This window comes from Puntigrus tetrazona, chromosome 13, assembly GCF_018831695.1.
Source record: "Puntigrus tetrazona isolate hp1 chromosome 13, ASM1883169v1, whole genome shotgun sequence".
Classification (NCBI taxonomy): Eukaryota; Metazoa; Chordata; class Actinopteri; order Cypriniformes; family Cyprinidae; genus Puntigrus; species Puntigrus tetrazona.
In genome coordinates, this window is record NC_056711.1 from 24,250,034 (window position 1) to 24,269,863 (window position 19,830).

The 19,830-nt window shown below is 37.2% G+C and overlaps 3 pseudogenes; 1 reads left to right on the forward strand and 2 right to left on the reverse strand.

Annotated features, from left to right (window-relative positions):
- The first annotated feature begins 405 nt into the window (after window positions 1-405).
- Window positions 406-3,158, forward strand: LOC122356816 (annotated as a pseudogene).
- A 2,951-nt stretch (window positions 3,159-6,109) lies between these two features.
- LOC122356269 lies at window positions 6,110-13,020 on the reverse strand (annotated as a pseudogene).
- Window positions 13,021-18,062: 5,042 nt separating this feature from the next.
- Window positions 18,063-19,830, reverse strand: part of LOC122356976 — a 30,299-nt pseudogene continuing 28,531 nt past the window's right edge.

The following is a 19,830-nucleotide window of genomic DNA, read 5'->3' on the forward strand; positions in this document are numbered from 1 at the left end:
TTCTAAAGGAATCTATGAAGAATCCTAGCCTCCCTTGTTAGCCTATAAATTGACTGAGGGGTCAGATGCAAATATATATGCAATTATAAATATATTTAGGTAATTGTTGTACATTTAGGTAAATTGTATTTAGGTAAAGGTTACGTTTGATATAATATCTTGGAGAAAGGAGTGATGAATTAAACCCTCCTTCCAACAGAGCAAAATAAATAAATAAAAACACCGCATAGGTGTGTTTCAAAACCCAGTAAGCCACCTATCTAGTAAAGGACTTCTGGCCGTAATCGTGTTAGAGCGTTGGTTTACAATAACGCTCTCTGAGCGCGCGCCTCATGGCGGGTGTTGAAACACAGCCCCAAGAATCCGGAAATTAAACAAACTCGTGATGTCAGGAGGAGTGGACAGAAACAGACATCACAGGAGACTTTTACGTGCATTTCCTAGGATTTGTGGACTGTACAGATATGACATCGTCATGTGATGGAGTTAACGCGTGAAACAAGCACTGGACATGTTTCGGGGTGATTGTGGATGATCGCTGGTCCGAACTGAAAGTGTTTTCACGCGCACTGTGTGCTTCCTAGTCCAGATCGACCTTTCAGCAAACATGACGGGGCTCGCATTAGAGCAAGTGACCGATTTCGGCGATTTCACGAAAGGAAAGGATCTAAAAGAGTTTTTCAAACAGGCGTACTCCAACAACACCTCATCTCAAAACCGCCTGTCTGATGTGCGTCTGAGTCCAGATGGACGTCACATTCATGTCATTGTGCGTCAGCCCAAGAGTGGTCTTGATGACACATGACAAATATCAGCGACCTCATCTCATGCAAAGCCAGAAACACGTTGATTTAGTGCTAACTGGAATGTGCCTATAGTGGATGTCATTTACATGCCTCAAAGCAAACCTGAAGATGGAGCCTGTGTGCTGGGAGTAATATTTGAGAATGGAAGAGTGGAATTCTGGAAATTCCTGGAGTGCAGATCAGGCTGGCATTTACTCCAGACTGTGGATCTGTGTAACAGCCTCGTGCTAAAGTCATTTCTGTGTGTGTGTGTCAGAATTTCATTATATGGTGTGAGGAGCGACATGCCGTCTGAGAACTCCAACAGTGCGTAAGCAGCAACTTCAGGTTTTGCATCTGCAAAAAGACTATAGAAGTTAAAGAGGGAGGTGTCATTTTAGAAACGTGAAAAATCGCTTTGTACAATAATCTCGATACACAACCGTCAGTTCTGGGATTTGATCTATCTGCTCCCAGACATGAGGGAAAACTCTTCCATGGGTGTTTTGAAGTGTTTCTTTGCATGGTCTCCTGAACACGACACCTTTTAAAGTGCATAGTGCCTGTGTAACTGCACGCTTATAAAAAGCTCAAGCAAGGAATCTGACTTCAAGAGACTTGTTACAGACTGCATTGGCCTTCTATCCACCATAAATCCTCCTGATATCTGTGGATTCTCTGCCGTTGGTGTGAGACTTCTTCTCTCTTCTCAGCACTGGTTGGGGTATGCATTATGAAGAGGGACGGTGGTCTGCGCAATATATATAAACTTCCTGATAATTGCCTAAGTTCTAGTGGACTCAAAATAGCCTGAAAATATATAATGAAATCCTGGCACTAATAATAGGTAGGACTCTCTTCCTAATCAACACTAAATGTGGTCTGGAATTAGAAAGAATAAGTCTGAAACAGAAGGCCTTCTCTACGTAAACACTTTGGATAGTCACTCTCCACAAATGCTGTCAGAAACCGGGCTGTTTGTGGTCATGCAAAACCAAACCTTCTCCGGTGCTTTCCAAGACTCAAGTGCACTCTCTAGTCGAGGCTGTCTTTGAGGAGGCATGCAAATACTATCAGCAAAGAAGTCTAAGCAGCACTCAGCTCACGGTAGAGAAGCTAAAAAAGGTGGGATGTTTCAAGCACCCATATCACTGGCTGCCATCCTCAGGATTTCCTCAACAACCAGAAGACCAAAACTGGTGAGAAACATTCCACAGGCAAGAAAGGCTCATGAGCTCACTCGAATCAGAGCTTAGGAGTCTCATTTTGCTGGAGGACATCAAAACATCAATGGTGAAGGTTTCTGGAGAAAGATTTAGAGAACTATTGTGAAAGCTATGCAGCAGGAGATCTGCCGGCTGCTTAGCAGTGAGCTAGAGAGGGAGAATCTTCAGTATCTAAACAACATCTTCCATCTCTTTCCTATATACTCCTGGCATGCCATGCAAACAATTCTGCATCTAAAGTGCAACGGTGAGGGTTTGTTGTCATCCAAAGCTCCTGCTGAGTTATGGAAAATCATCCTCAGCCCTGTGCAACCAACAGCAAACTTTGCCCACTGCAACGGTCAGCAGAAACAAAACTACAGTGCCTGTTTTTGAGCTCTTGTGCCACTCTATCTTAAAATTCCAGCCTAGTTGGTTTCCAAGGTTTCGAACTGGCACAGCAACAGTCCGGCGGGTCTTCCAAGCTCTTCATGGGGTTACAGCATGAAGGAGAGCTCTGAGAGCTTGCCGCCCCATAAACGTGGCCTTGACGTGCTCCTTGCAAGGGACCCACCCACACCTGGAAGTGGAGCTGCTTTTGTGCAGTGAGCGGCCCAAAGCGATCATGCAAGCATTGCGGATTCTCATCAAGCAAGGGCATTGGGAACTGGTTGCAAGTAGCAGAGAGGTTCTGCCGGCAGAGCCCCCTTTGAATAAAGAGATTTTCAGTGCTCTGCTGCTGTGAAGTGTCCTGGCACAGAGACCTGGACCCTTATTTGAACCTGCTGTGGACTCTTTTGTCCAGAGGATATGACCGTGACAAGCATACTTAATATTGTGTACTGAAAAACCTTCCTGATTCGACCCCAGAACTCTGGACCTTTCTGAGGCTCATGGCAGCCAGGTCACCATCGGCCTTTGAAACCACTGCTCAAAAAAATTCTCCAAAGGGAGACCAAACCAAGCCAAAAGTACGCGATATCCTTCAGTCACCCACAGTTCCTCCGCTCACTCCTCCACGTCCAGCCGAAGGACTTTTTAGAGAGATGCAGAGCACCTGGAAACCAAGCAGAGGACTACCTCTGGTTCTCAAGTGACATCTCAAGCCAAACTGGTCTGACTTTTCCACTCTTAAATCATGTCTGACCCTTTCCATACACTGTTCTTAGAGGTACATCGCTAACCCAAAACAATTTACTCACATTTGTCATTCCAAACCTGTATGACCATCTTCTTTTTGAAGTAATTAAGAATAGATTTCAAAAACAATTTAATAGTTTTATCTGTACAGTTTCATCCAAAAACCCATTTGGACCCTGTATTGACTTTCACTGTATTGCCTGTTTTTTGTGTCCTATGACAAAGTCATACTGGTTAGGAACAATGTAATGACAAAATAACATTTTTGGGTCAGCTGTCACTTTAAGAAGTACTGTTTACCTTGCATGGTCTGAACAAAAAATTATACAAACAATATTTCAACTATTAAATAGTAAAGTAATAATTTGCAATACTATTTAACTACTGCTTAATTATTCCTAATATAGAATGTAATATACTATGTTGTTTTATGTTTACTTTGGTTTGCTGCATTTCATCTTAAATGCTTTTGGTGTGTTTTAAACAGTATTTTCCCTTTTCTTAACTTTCAGTGGTGTCCTTTTTGCCATCACATGAAGGCATGCTGTCACCCTGAACCTTAATGCAAGGTCAGAGATGACTAAGCATTATCCACATTTCATGCTCTAGATCATTTATTGTATAAACTCTCAGAATAACAATGCCTTTTTTCTGTTGACACTACAGTTTATCATCATATGCTGGTGTAATTATTATTTTAAGAAAACATGTGGAAGATGTAATAAATAATAATAAGCTATAAAGAACTGTATTAGTCATTATTAAAATGTACAGTAATATAAAATGTAATGTGCATGCTGATGCATTTAGATCATTTCATGTTTAATGCCTTGTATATTTCATGGATTGCTCTTGTATTTAGTGCTATCACAGGGATTTTAACACTGTAAAAAGCAATTAAATATGACTTTCATGTACTGCTGCTGCTTACTTTTTTTTGAAGTGAAGTGTGACAGCTGTGTTTAATGATTTCTGGTTTTGTGGTCAGGGAGGGGAATTCTGATGTGTTTCCAATGCAAAGCTTTATAAACTCACTCGGTCTCTACAGCCCCACCCTCTGCATTCCTACTGAGCTCAACAGCAGCATTCACAGCACTGCTTTAAATTCAATTCAGCTAAATTCTATTATACAGTGTCCTGCTTCAAACTCAAGTACATTGATAGGCTTGTGTTGCCCTGAATTGACTCTTCGTCGCCATAGCTAATTGTATTTGGAGAGCTGAAATACTTCTATTTACTATTTTGTGACGCAAGTGTTTACCTGGTATTGGTTTGACTGAGTATTCAGCACAATGTATTTAATATTTACAAATGTTATATTATGATCTAAAGTAATCAACTAAAGGCACTAAAATGTATATCTGAACCATGCCACATTCTACTGTCTAAAGTCACTCATACTGGCATGTTTATAATTGTAGATTCTTGAGACATGGACAAAACATTCATTAAAAAAATTAGTGATGACTGAAAAAATATCTTCACGCAAATTTAAATCTTTTTGCCTTAATTTAAAAATTGGTTGTTTTTTTACGCTTGCAACAGCTACATACAAGTACATATGCTGTCAAACTATTGATCACGACATGCACACATACAATATATATTTAAAAACATTTGCATGTATATATTAATATAATTTATATATAAATATATTTAAAACAGATTTTCTTGAATTTATGCATTTTGTCTATTTATATATACAGGATAAATATACACAGTACATACACACATGTAAATAAAAACTTTATTTTTGCTGCAATTAATCTTTGGCAGCACTAATATATATAGTAATACTAACTCTAGTCTAGTCTTGATTTGTGCTTTTTATTTTTGTTATTAAGTTTTGTGAATTTTATTAAAAAAAAAAAAGATTGACCCCAAACCTTTGAATGGTAGTGTACATAACATGAATGTGCATAAGTTTATATTTACATGATTTCAAGACCAGTTGCATTTTCCAGTTATGCCATTGTAGCAAATGTCTTTAAGTATCTCTGTATTTACTAATCCAAATGTTAAGTAAGAATATAGAGAAATTTACTAGTATACATTTTTCCCTGCTATATGATCTTAGTGTTTTTGAAAACTGCTATACTCCAGTATTTTCTGGATATTGAATGTTTTGATCAGAATGTCAAATAGCGAACGAATCTTGTTGTCTAATTTCAGTTTTTTTCTCTCTAAGCAGCACAGGTATGTGTGGAATGTGTGCTCCACTGCTCTAACGCTTCATCCTGATTGGCACACACTGTTGTAATGGCAGTTGTACCATGAGGCCTCGGTCACAGGATGTAGGAGTACTGGGGAGGGTTTGTTGACGGGTCGTCTGGACAGTCTGTGGCAAGCAGTTCTTTACACTCAAACAAACAGGTTCAGCATGGTAGTGTCAGCACCTTTATTATGATTGTACTAATGCATGACAAGATAGAAATGTTTAACAGGCCTCAGATTCAGACCACACCACTTCAGAAATAGGTGGCGCTGGTTTATACAGTCACAGTTTCTACAATTATTCATTAGATAATTCTCATTATTAGAACAGTCTAATAGAAATGTTTTTTTAAATAAAATATATGCCAGTAGTATATCTACAGCATACCCATATTTCTTATTGAAAAAATGACATAAATAAATCTCAATGACTACAGGACCACATAAAGTGCGCTTCTAAAGCTTTTTAAACTCCTAATATTGCCTTATAATACAAAAACATTACAATTGTAACAGTAAAGACGTGCTTTTCATTTAAATAATATGTGCACAAAATCATTTGACACAAAGTTCATTTTTTGATACAGTCTATGGCACTAAAAATATGAAAAAAGGTACTCAGACGCTACATTGGCATTGTTGTTTTACTAAAATCATAGACTACTTGTTCTTTGATCTGTGGGTCATTGTGTGTAACAATCATTTTGGTTTCACTTTATTTTGATGGTCCTTATGAAACATTCTGTTGACAATGGCACTTTCGCACTTACATGTCAACTAACTTTCATGTAAAAGGTTGTTTGCCATTTTCCAATAACTCAGGTTTGAGGTGGGCCTTTGGGAAAGGATTCATCATGAATTTATTGTTCCTTAATAGAAAGAAATCAGAAAGAAATCATTTGAATTGATCCATGAAAGTATCATTTTCCATGATCCGCTTATATTTAGAAAATAAATAAGACAAGTTACTCTATAAACATCTGAATACTTCATCCTGCGGTAGTACTTCTGCCAGGGGTTTTACTGAGAGAATGATGCTAGGGATCAGGAACATCATGCACCAGCCCAAACTCAACCAAAACGCATTCTGAGGAACAAACAGGATATTATGTTTTATTAGATGGGAACCATGCGCGCACTTAAAAATCTCTCGGCGCTATAAAGAGAAAAAACATCAACTAGAGCTGATGATGGATTCTTACCAAAGATTCTACCAAGTGTTTACAGACAAGCTCCTCTGATCTGTCTACTGCTGCAGCTGCAGCAGGCCTACAGCGCCCACCCGCTTCTGTGATCTGATACAGAGTGCAACACCATCAAATTAATAATCTACCATTAAGACAGTCAGCACCTTGAAGATAAATAAAGACATAAACATACCGCTTTATTTACCCAGTACAGAAAAGTCTGAAAGATTTTTAGCTGACAGTCTATGAATGCCCTGCTTTCCTGCAGAAAAGAAGTGCACAATCATTATAAAATGCACAGTAGATTATTTCATGACTATAACACAGTAATCAACCTGATGGATGATTTAGATAAATATAGCGCTGGCCAGTGCAACACTCACAGCTTTCACTATTTGTGATATGTTGTAGTTCAGACATCCTGAGCATAGCCAACCTTTTTATGAAAACATTCCCCACAGCCGCCATGAAAATGAATACAGAGAAGTAATTTGAAAATACTTGCAGTGCATTTTTAATTCAGGCTGGCAAAGATTAAACTTGATTCTCTTATTGCGTGTGATGTTATTAGAATTTTTTTTTTTTTAATATTTGAACAAAGGAAAAAAGAAATTATTTTAATGCATGTTTAAGAGCAAGCTAAAGCATGCACATCGATCTCAAATGGGTGCTTTACTAAAACATAAGTAGAAACTTAGGCTCCAAAACTTAATTAAAAAAACTTGCACAGTGTGTGACCATTTTAATGTAAAACTAATGTTAAAACTAAAAAAATTAGGCATCATTACGCTAGTCTTCAGTGTCACATGATGCATCAGAAATCATTCTAATACATTGATTTGCTGCTCAAGTAACATTTTTATTATTAAAAAATAATTGTGCTGCTATCGAAGCACAAATGCTATGCTTTTATGGAAACCTTTTCAAGATTATTTGATGAACAGAAATTTCCAAAGAGCAGCATTTATTTGAAACAGAGGTTCTGCTATAAAAGTCTTCACTGTCACGTTTGATCAATTTAATGCATCCTGGCTGAACAGTACTGTATGCTAGTAAATTTTTAAACAATGATAGTATTTCAAATGCTCCTAATACCACCTGCAATAACTGAATGTGGGCAAATTATCTTAGTCATAATTTTGGGGTCTATGATTAAATTATTTTTAAAATTATATACTGCAGTTTTAGGCCACTGTATAATACATATCTATGGATACTTGCATGCACTCATGATGGCAAGTGTTTACTTTACAGTGATCTGTGCTGCTACTTACACTGAGGTTCTTAATAGTTGTGTTCAGTTCCAGCTGCAAAGAGAAAAAGAAAACTTTGTGATTAAAATTCATTCCTAATGATAATAACATGTTCAGTTAAAATTTTAATTCTAAATATTGTCTTTGTGCTGTGTTAACACACCAGCAAAGGCATAATGTTAGAGGTGACGCTAGTCTGATGTCTCGTGAGATCACTTGCTTCCTAAGCAGCTCATTTTTTATGGTTTGAGCTACTCTGAAAGACAAATAAGCGTATGTGATCCATCTCAGTCATTTACTAGAGCAGGAAGTGTTAAGACAACAAGTAAATTAGAGAAACTTTTCACCTGTTTGCCAGCCAAGATATCCAGACTTTTCTGCATACAGAGCTCAGATTAGTCCCTGACACGTCATTAATCTGAAATCATAAAATGTATTGCTAATATAGATTTTCTATCTGTGATATAAAAAATATATAAGTACTTCATATTTTTGCCATTTTTCCAGAAATATATGTTCAATTTGAATATATTTATATCTTGCATAATATATTTAAAAGAATACATTTTGCATTTATTCTCAAAATATATGTTTATTATATATATATATATATATATATATATATATATATATATATATATATATATATATATATATATATATATATATATATATATATATATAATAAACAATATGTCCTATGGTACTTTTGAGAATAAAGTATACAGTATACCTGCTGTATGATGTTGCTGAATTTCATATTGCTAGCACTGCTGGAGAAGTTGTTTAGCTGGGATTTTACCTCCGGACTGAGTGATAGTGATGTTAGCTATGTTGATTTGTGCCCCTCAAAAGTTTGATCAATCTCATGGTGTACTGTTAAGAGAATCAGCCATTAGTATCCACTATGATGCATCAATCAAAGGAAAGGAAAGAAAGAATAATAATATCTCACCTGTGAAACATCTAATTTACTATTTAGGTCGAAGATCTCATTCAGATGAAATGTGGTCCACAAAGGTTTATTCTTTTGACAGTCACTAGAAATAATAAAAAGCAGATTTACTGATTTATATTGGATGTAATAATGTAAATATCACAGCCACCCATCACACTGTCTTGTGTGACGTGACCTGTACACGCGCGTTAGCGATGTTCAGGTTTGTATTCAGATTCAGAGCCGTGACAGGTTGAAACCCGGAATCAGCCCTGGAGTGTCACTAAGCTATGAAACACAAAACGTGACATTTACTGGAAGCTAGTAATTATTCAAAGTCACACGATTAAACACAATGAGTCAGTGTTTCTGGAAATACCTGAAAAAGTTCCTGGTTCTGCCATGGTTTACAGACCAGGGTATAGGTATTTCCACTCCCACTATGAAAAGTATCAACACTACTAGCATGAAGATCCAGGACACCAGGAAGCTGAAACCTACCTCTCTAAAATGATACAAGAAGAAGTAATCACTGCTCATACCAGCTTTATTGTACCATGTATGACAATGCACACTAATAGTTTTCTGTTACACAAGCACAAAAGAAATGGGGAATTTATACTCACGCCATGAAAAATATTCCTCCACAGTTAGATGTGCTGGAACGTTCACTGGGATTGTCTTTAGGATTTAGTCCAGCTACACCCAGCAGCAAACCCAGAAAATTACAGATCACCACCAGCAAAAACTCAGACAGCTCAGGACCAATCCAACAGCCAGACTATTACAAAAAAAAATATAATATTTGAGATTATTAAAAAAATATACATTGTATTTAAAAACTTTTTCTAAGAATTAGAAAAACAAGAGAGAAAAAGGTACCTGATTTGACTTGATTTCTCTATGTGAGGAGAAACAGATGTGATTGATTTCTGAATTTCATGTAGCTGTGCTGAGATAGTCTTCAACACATCAAGAGGAAGGCCTTGGTCACACCTGAGATCTGGTTTTTAATGTTTCAAGCTGAAATAGAGCCACTTTAAAAGACACAAAGCCACAATATCACTTAACGACTAGACAGACGACTTACTTCCAAGCACGTCACACAAACATTTGAGAATTAAGACGATCTGATCAGATCAAACGCTTCCCAGAAAGAAGACTCATTTGGGACACTTAACAGCACAAACTTACCCTTGCACACTTAGTCTGGTCTCATTTTTTCACCTTTGCTGGAATGCTGTCGTAAAAGTCTCTCCCCTGATTTAAACAAGCATAAGTAATCAACAATAGAAGTCATCGCAAACTGCTAAATATATGCAGGACACCAAATAACATAATCAGTGATAGTGTATTTTAATTAGTGTACCTTATTTGCCTGTCCAATGACATCAGCATTATAGCCTTGTCCACAGCAGACCTCAGGTCGTTTTGATCAGGAAACTAACAAATTGTGAGACAGACAGAACACATGCAAAGTAGTTTTTTTTTGCATTGTAAACTATATTTTAAGCATAATTATTTTTGGTATGTCTGCTTGCAGTTGCACTTCTGGTGTGGACTCACAACCGCATGCAGAGACCGTGATTTGGTTCGGATCAAAGCAAGTAAGCAATACTCATAATTATTTATTAGAAATGTTAAAACATCGATTATAATTCAATTATAAATTTGCTCTATTTGGTATGATTTTTTTTTACTTTTATTTCCTATATCCTACATTTTCATTGTGGTCTCAGACCCCCATTATAGGTTTCACAGCAGAGCACTAAACTTAACACTAGAGGGCAGTACTAGCTGTAATTAAATGCGCTACATGCTGATAGCCACATCCAGTATGACAGTGCCACTGCCTCTCATTTTTCTACAACAGCCTATATTTATTAAGATGTCTTTCAAGGTAAGAGTTAGGTTTCGAGATAAAGTGCTTGCAAGCGTTGACAAGTTAACAACAACTTCTTGTGTTACTTCTTATTGTTTGCTCCGCTGTTCCTGTCTCCCTGCTTCCCTTCACTGATAGCGCTTGAGCCTTGTGTGCACAGATGACTGTGTAATACAACTTGGTTCTGTGTACTGCTAGAGAAATGCTGTATAATAGTCATGTAATCCAAGCCAAAACATTATTGTGTGGGAATATAACAATGCCTATCTTGGCTCTGCTCCATCACTGAACTGAGACAACCACCACCACAAAATGTCCACAGCTTCAAGAAAGGGCGCAATGATCGTCCACCCACATTTTCGCGCAGGTATTTGCCTCAAGGTAATGCTCGACCTGAAAGCCTAAAGTGCAATCAGGATATAATGAGGACTCCATATGCTTCGCTAAACAGCCATAACAAAATTCCCTAATGAGTTGATCACTGGTTTATCCCATGACAGCTCCGGGTTTAGCTTACATCAAGGCTTCCTTCCAGTGATAGTTTGTCCAGTTCTGGCAGCTGAGAAGTGCAGTTTACAGTCCGACATATGCAAAGTGTTGTTGATCCGCTGCCTCACAGCAGATAAATTAGCTTTCAGCACATCCACCTTTGTTTCAAATAGCTCCAAGGTTTTATTCAGTTTCAGCAGTTCACTGCTGGTGCCGCTTTTATCACTGTAACACACATACATAAAGAATAAAACGTATTTTAAAATCAAAAATACTCATTAATGCTGCAAAGATGAAAAGGTTTGATCACAGAGCAAGTTTTCCAAGAAAGGGGTTGCTTTATACCTTGGGCAATTTCAGTAATGGAGTTGAATGCTGGGTCGAGGGGACCTTTTAAGACCATTTTGGATCAATTTGCCAAGCAAAGGCCCTGTTTCTATAAGGCAAACATGCAGGAATTCAGTGTGAGATTGAAAGAAAAACAAATGGATCAAATAAGAAATAAACTTTTTACTGTGGAGCATATGTATTGTTTAGATAATATAGTTCAGATAACTATATTAAATGTTACAAAATTTGAATGTTCGAATTTGAGGAAATGTTTGTCACTTTCAATGGTTTTGCCTTCATTCATTTGGTGATCTTTGTCTTAAGAGATATATGAAACGAACGTACCATTTAAATTGTTTTTGACGATATCCACAGTCACATAGCTCCTATTCGTGAATTTGTCTGATTTGGTTGATGAGGAACAAAAAGTTGCATCAGCCTCAATCAACCTTTGCACAGAGTTTAAAAACATAATACTTTATGATTTCTGTTTTATAAGTAAGTGATGTTCTTTTTATATTTCTTTTATCAAGAATCCTGAAATCAATCAATACTGCTTTCAAATAAATATTTAAGCACAATTGTTTTCTAACACTGATTTAATAAATAAATAAATAAATGTTTCTCAAGACTGGAAAAATTCAGCTTTGTATCACAGGAAAAAAATGTCAAAATTTGAAATAATATAGTAAAATAAATCTAAATGTGAACCACATTGGGTTTAAACAATATACCTTAGGAATAGTGTTAAGATAGCTTTCACGCTCTCCAAGATGTCGGTGGCTTCTTTGGGGCTGCAGATCACAGTCTCTGAAGCGTTTGTTGCTCAGGAACATGCAAACGTTTCTGCCCCTGCGCAGCAATTAATATTAATTTAGCTACCTATACAAATATAACATTTCAAAAATATCATTACAATAATATTACAATTCAAGAGTTAGACAGACTCACAGAATTAGTGTACAGTGATGAAAAATGTAGCCAAGTACAAGCTTCTTCTGCTTGCAGTGGATGTTCGCAGTTTGTTTCTGCTGCATGCGGCCCCGCAGTTACCACAGCAACGACAGCAGGCAAAGATTAGGCCAATTAGAGGCATCAGGACAATGTAGAGGATCCTGAATGGCCACGCAGACCAGGAAACCTATCTCATATAGCAAAACCTGGTGAAAAGTTGAAAGGATAGACAGGTTGGTTGCTGTGTATAGCTAAATTAAACTGTAAAGATGGCTAAATTAAACTGTAAGGATGAAGTAGATTATATTAAAAAGAAAACAGAACAAAACTCTTGATGACATAATGTATCATGTGCTCAACTGTGTATCCAAAACATGTATGACACTGTGTAATCAAGTCAGCACAATTGTAACAGGCAAATAGCAAGTGTTTATACAACAAAATATTGGTGTTGGCATGATTCACTTCTGGTAAAAAAATTTAATCCTGGAAAACTTGTTCTAGAGTAAAATATACGTCAGTTTATGATTGTCTATATTAAAATCATAAGTACATTCTTCTTCATACAAGTGAAATATTGCAAACATATGACTTGAGGTGCAATTTTTTTTATCAAACCATTCATTTACATGCAGGTGTGACATACCTCTTTAACCCTGTCCGTGCTGAATTTATTTTATCATTGTAATCAGCAAATCTACAGGAAAACATACCAAGTCACATTTCTTTAATATTCATCTGCACAAGACATAAATAAAATCATAACCAGCCGCCTCAGCATTCTTTAACGCTTTCAAAGTCTTAAGAGCTAAACTTGATAAAGTGGCCAAAGTCAAAGCTACAGCAACGGTCTACTGAATAATTATTTAATGCTTCTTTTCTTTGACAGCCGCTGATGTCAGCAAATGTCTGTTAGCTAAGGTAGACTATACACAATACTATTAATGGGTAATAATGAATAGAATTTCGTCATTGTAACCAGAACAACTTCATGAGGTTTCTGTGGAGTAATACATCTGTAAAGTAATGCTTCATCTCTATTGTTAGATTAAATGCTAATTGTCGGTAGGAGGAATCTATATAATAATAGTTAACTGATCCAATATTTATAGATCAAAGGAACATTGTTAACATTTTATTTAACAGCTTTGAACTTCATGAGATCATTCAGTATGAGAAGTAATATTCTCTCTTTAGCATACAATGAATTTGTAGGGAAATGGTTAACTTAGAAGTTTCTTTCCATTTATGATGCAGATTGCAACTATACAGACTGGAAAACATATTTTGCCGTAAACAAAGCTCTTGGAAAGGGGAAGGGAGATGATTCAAATCTCATGGACATTTGCATGGTTATTTGCACAGTGGTTTTCCTTCTGACAATTAACTGAGTACATTTATCTCAACTGAATAAGCACCTGCCTAACCATGTGAACAAAGCAAGCCCAGCCTAATAACATCCTCTAATGAGTCCAATACAGCCATTACAGTCTCAGATCAACTTAGATCAATCTGTGCCACATGTTGGTTGCATTGACGTGAACCAAACTGTTTTGGCAAATGACTTAATACTAAAAGAACAGTTTACGCTTTGTACTGAAAACACCTTGGTCAAACACAGAGATCAAAACATCGAATTAACTCACCTTTAGGAATGGATTTAAGCTGGACAGAGCCCAGGAATGAATGCACAATTGGAGATATAAAGGCACTGTTGAAGTTCAGCTTGGTTGGTATTTCATATGAAGTTTGTAGATCTGTTCTGTTGGACTCGATAGGACAAGACGGCTGTCCGCACAGAGGTCCAGAGAAACAGCGGCAAAAAGCCACTCCAAAAAAGTCCTTTCATTCTGACCTCGTGTTCATCATTGTGTTCTATCAGTGGGTTTTTAGGTCATGTCCTCAATTCTATGAGCTTTTAACGTCACTCATGACATGATAAATATAATTACTCTAAACTTCTTTAGAACATACAGTCACCGTGGTGACTATTGTCTTAAAATTACAGCAATTATTGTGATAATAACAGAAAGAGGAACTGTAGGCTACTTACGCCCTTAAACTCATCTTCCTGACTAAAATCTAAAAAAAAAAAAACACTGTCAGGAATAAAAACGCCCTGAAAGTTCACAATTCCTTTGTTGTACAATTTCTCTTACATATTAATACAGACTGGCAGCAAAACTCGATCTTCTTCACAAGCTTGTCAGTATAATTTAAATAAACAGGCTTGGATTGAAACGTGATCGGGCGCTAAGCAGAAACTGTACTGAACTGTTTACCTAAAACAGTAACCTGAGAACTAAATGCAAAAAGGAGAAGCTAGAAAGACAACACTTTTATCGCTCAGGGCAAAGTCATAAACAACGCTACACTAGTACCTGTTTTATATTTAAAGTCCTCCAGGTATTGTTGAACGTGTTCCTTAGTTCAGTTCAAATGAGTCTAAAATCCGCTCAAAGATCCGATGTCTTTATCCCTCTGAGAGAAACCTGATGTCAGTTTAGCTGCATTGAGGGAAGCAATAAAAGAGTGAATTGGCAGTTAAAGAATGAAAGACTAGGACAAGCTGAATGGGAGGGAGAGAAAGAGAGGGAGGGAGGTTTATAAAGACTGGTCAGATTTCAGAAAGGAATCTATCTAAAACTGAGCGCGGCCACATTTTTTATTGCTTGTTGTTTCTAGAAAGTATATTAATGTTAGCTTTTTTTAAATTTCATAAAACAACTGTCAAAGACTTTATATCAAATTCAAATATTCAAAATTCAAAGTCAATTAAATTCAAATAAACATTTGGGCAATTAAAAATAGACAAAACTACACAACAAAATAAAAAAACGTCACAGGTGACAAAAGATGAATTTCATTTAAAACACATTTCATATTTAATTTAATTAATTTTAGGCCTGCATTTAAAAAAAAATTAACTCTTATGTTTTACAAAAGAAAGGAGTTCGAACACTCATGAGAATGAGTAAATTGACATTTTAATATTTGTGTTAACTCAACAATTCAAGAATATCCAATGAATTTTGAGTATTGAGAATTTTAAGCATTAAACATTAGCGGGTGCATTACATTTTTATTTTTGCATAGAATTGCATTTATTAATATCTTAATAGATCTGAAGAAAGTAAATAAGTCCACACAAAGAAACATTTAACGGGCGGATGAATAAGTACACGGATGCTTAATGACAATATAAGTTAAAAAATTAAAAATTTAAAAAGTTAAATATATTGAATACCAATGTTCTTGCTTTTAACTTAGTCAATAAGCAAACACATTGGACGCTTTAAATAGTTTCCTTATTGTTCCTGTTAACTGCCTTGATTTAACAGTTCTGTTAAAAGTAGGACATGCATGCTTCCAGATGGCCTTCGTTGATTTATCATTAACAAGTGACCAGGTTAGCAAAATACCGCACTAACCGTGAAGTACAACAACAAAATAAAAAGCTCCTGCCCCGCTTGTAGCGGATCTACCTGGAAACATGAAGTGGCAATAAAACTCTAGTATTGACTGTTAGAGTTGTTCACATTTCTTATCAGAGCCGAGGAAGCTTCTCATGGTTTTTAATGTACTGCTGATGTGTGTCACGTTAACCACATACCAGGCATAATAGCTTGTGAAAATGTGTTTTATTGGTACCATATAATCAACTGTCAATGGCAGACAAGAGGCAAAATATATCTGTAAACAAATTACAAACAAAGGTGCTCTGAAAACACAGAAAGAGCACACACTGCTTCATGGCCGATTTGAGAAATGAACCGAAACAACACTGTATATTTCACAAATGACATTGGAAAAAATAAATTTGATTTGTATGCCTTATAATGGTTACATTTAAATATAGTCTTAGAACATTTTCGTAAGTCGAAGTGGAAGCCTTACAATGGAGTGCCTCTGGTGTTTTAAAACCTAATAATCTCAAAGGGGCTTCTTGGAATTATTGATCCGACATATGTTTAATTATCCAAATTTTAATAAGAAATCTTAATGATTAATTCAAGAGATTGTATATCCTCTTAGGTTAAGGAAAAACAAAAACATAAGTGAAATAATGTACAAAGGCAACATCAAATACACAGCAACATGTATCGTCTCAATATAATGCAATGGCAAAGACTTTAAAAAATAAATACATTGTACATTGACTTAAAAACTATAATCTACCTTCTTGTGTGAAAGGTAGTAGTACCTTTAACGATCTAGAAACGATTTGAAATGAGAGGTTCAGCTTTACTTTTGACATATTAAGGGGGTGAAAGGGGCACAGGGTCCTAAGAAGAGTAAATAGAATGACACTTATACAGAACTTGGCTACAATCTTAAATATACAATCACAAATACACAAACGAAATGATGAAAAAGAAAACTAAACATTATATAAATGTGTCGATTAAAGGATCTTGCTCCTTGGTCTGTAGCATCGGGTAAAAAAAAAAATAAAATAAAAAAAAAAAGGCTGCATACTTTAATTTGATGTTTTCCTCAGACTTTCAAAGCAAACTAATTGGTGTGATCGGCTTGTTCTTTTCAATAGGCAAAAATCTCCAGGAAACAAAATGTCTATAGCTACGGTCTTAGGACAAAATGTGCCACCAGCCGTTGTACTAACAGTGTAGGATTTAGATCCTGCACAACAATGAGACTGTTGCAGCTATGAGAAGCTAATGTCTGACACATGCAGTTCCCAGACAAACATGCTATGATCATGTAATCTCATTTTCAAAGATGATTAAAACAAAGACAGATAGGTGTAAAGCTTAGAGCAAAGTAGCATCTACTTACAATAATATTGATAACAGTAACGATACAAAATTTGTTATTTTACATTGAGATTGACAGCGTTTTCAGTTAAAGATTATCGATTTTTTGTTTTAATAAGAACAAAATTCATCATAATCATTTTTAAGAAAAATAGATCCAAAATACAGTGACAAGAGTGCAAAGGATATTTAGAGTTTTGTTTGCTTGCTTATTTTTTCACTTTAGAAATCGTTATAAAAATAAAAAGAAAAAAAAAAGAAACAAGAAATTAAACAGAATGCAAACAATTTAAAAAACAAAAACAAAACAAAAAATCAAACACTTCTTTTGAGTCTGGCTGTAATGGTCAGGCAAGCTCTCAGTGACCATTTCGGCATGACCAAACTCAAGAACCTCGATGCTTTACACTTTATTTAGCTTTACTTAAAGGATTTACGCAGTGGTTCTCAACTCCGGTCCTCAAGCTCCGAACTGTACAGGTTTTTGTTCCAACCAGGTCCTACAAAACAAATAATTGAGTTTTTAAAAATGGAGCTTTGGGTTTGAATCTGAGGTGCACACAATGGTCATATCACTAAACGGTCAGATAAAAGTGATCCTTTCCTGTCAAGTGAGCACAAACAGAAACGCCATGCGTGCGTGTCAAAGCACAGCACGCACAGAGAGACCTGAGGTTGGAACAATAACCCACAGCCTGATCGCTAAGCCTGATCGAGACACAGAAACGGGACGGCGCTTGAAAACGACTCAAAAGAAACCAAAGAATCAACAAAACGGAAATGTCTGACGGCGACAGAGGAGGAGGAGGATGAGGAGAGCCAATTTCTCAAGGTGGCAATTGTGGACTCATCAAGGCAGAAGTCTTGCGAGCGAGGGGGTCCTCGAGCCTTTCGCCAGCTCCCTAACACTTCTACTGCGATGACTGTGAGGTGGGGTTGTCATTTTGCTCTCCTGGCTGGAGGGAGCTTTGCTGTTCCAGGGGCTGCTGGTGCCCAGGGCGCGGGGAACTGTTGAAACTGTCCTCGCTGCCGATGCCATTGGCCGCATCAAACTGTGTGTTCTCCAGCCGCAGGATGAGCCGCTCATCCTCGCCCCGAACTCCTCCCATCAGAGTGGGCTCTCCCACCACCATCACATCCTGCAGGGGACAGGAAGGGGCGCAAACATTATCCCCGCAACCCGGGTGCTCCAGAGGGGGACGCGGTGGCTTCTACACCACATTGCAACTGCAGAAGGCACTGAGGAACTACACCTCCACTATTCTGCCCGCTACAAGCCCAAATCAGCAGTGCTGTATGTGAAAAGGCTACGCTCACCATGCTGAACACTAAATAGCTCTGCCATGGTGGGCATCCCGGATCCTTGAGTGCTGCACGGGTTCATCTCCACTGGTCTCTAGTGTTGGCTGAGTCTCTGGAGCTCAAAACACCCAACAGACTTGACAAAAGCACAAAAACCCCACAGACCTGCGGCCCTAAAGGACCAGGGACTGCCCAGCATTGGATCATGTCCACTTGTCTCTATGTTGGGTCTGTCTTCCTAATATGAGGCATAATCTTGAATACAAGCATTGGTTCACCCTCCTCCGCTAAACCCGACTCTGACCCATAGCTCAAAATGGACATCAAAATGAGATGCTTACAGGTACTCTGGCTGAGAGCGCAAACTGCTGGCTGGACTTTTCTTTTTACTGTTGCTGTTATTGTTGTTGCTGCCCCTCCGAACCCGCGGTGCTGCCGCCGGACATTTTTCGTTTCCTCCGCTTGTTGGGGGGGCTTGTCTCGCTGGCTCGGCTAGACAAAGAGCAAAGGGAGAGATCTGAGACTAGGGTGGGACACCGCTGGATGTTTGACTTTCGGATGAAAAAGATGCCTGATTCTCACCTGGTGGGGCCACCATTCGCTGCCATTTCTGAAACAGACAGGTTTTGAGGCAGTCTCGTGGGCTGAGACTGTACGCCTTGTGTCTGGACATCAGCCCTGCATGGGCTCCAGGATTACACAAAGCTGTGAGAAAGAAGAAAACCGTTAGTAATGTTTTTTCAATTTATATAGACTGTTCTGTAGACGGACGGAAATGATCTTACCCGGAGGTAGTTCAGCGAGAGTTAGATAAGCCACATCTTGTGATGTTTTTTGATAGCTGGTCAAGCATTTGGGGGTCTTGGGCCTGTTGGGAAGAAATGTAGTAATTTAATAAAAATTGTGTGTAGGCATGGTTTTGCCCATAATTTACAAAGGCAAGCACAAATTATGATAAAGACAATCTATTGAAACTATTAAAAGGTGGGTCATTTTAAGAAAAATCTACATCAAGAATAAAAAGTAAACATTGTAAAAATAATTTAAAGCTATGAAGTAAAACAAAAAACAGCACATAGATGAAATTAACTAAAAACAACAACAACAAAAAAATCTAACTAGACAATGGTTTGACTTTTGACAAAATTACTGCTTTAAAGGTTTGGAATTGGCAGAATTTTTAGTCTCTTATCCTTACTATGCTATATTACTTAAAACACTAAAATCATTAATAAATTGACGACTTTAAAAAAATGAATTAAATATAAAATGTATTTTATTCATGCGACGGTAAAGCTAAATTTTAAGCAACCATTACTCCAGTTTGTCACAGTCCTTCAGAAATGATTTGATGCTCAAAACATAACCAACATTGAA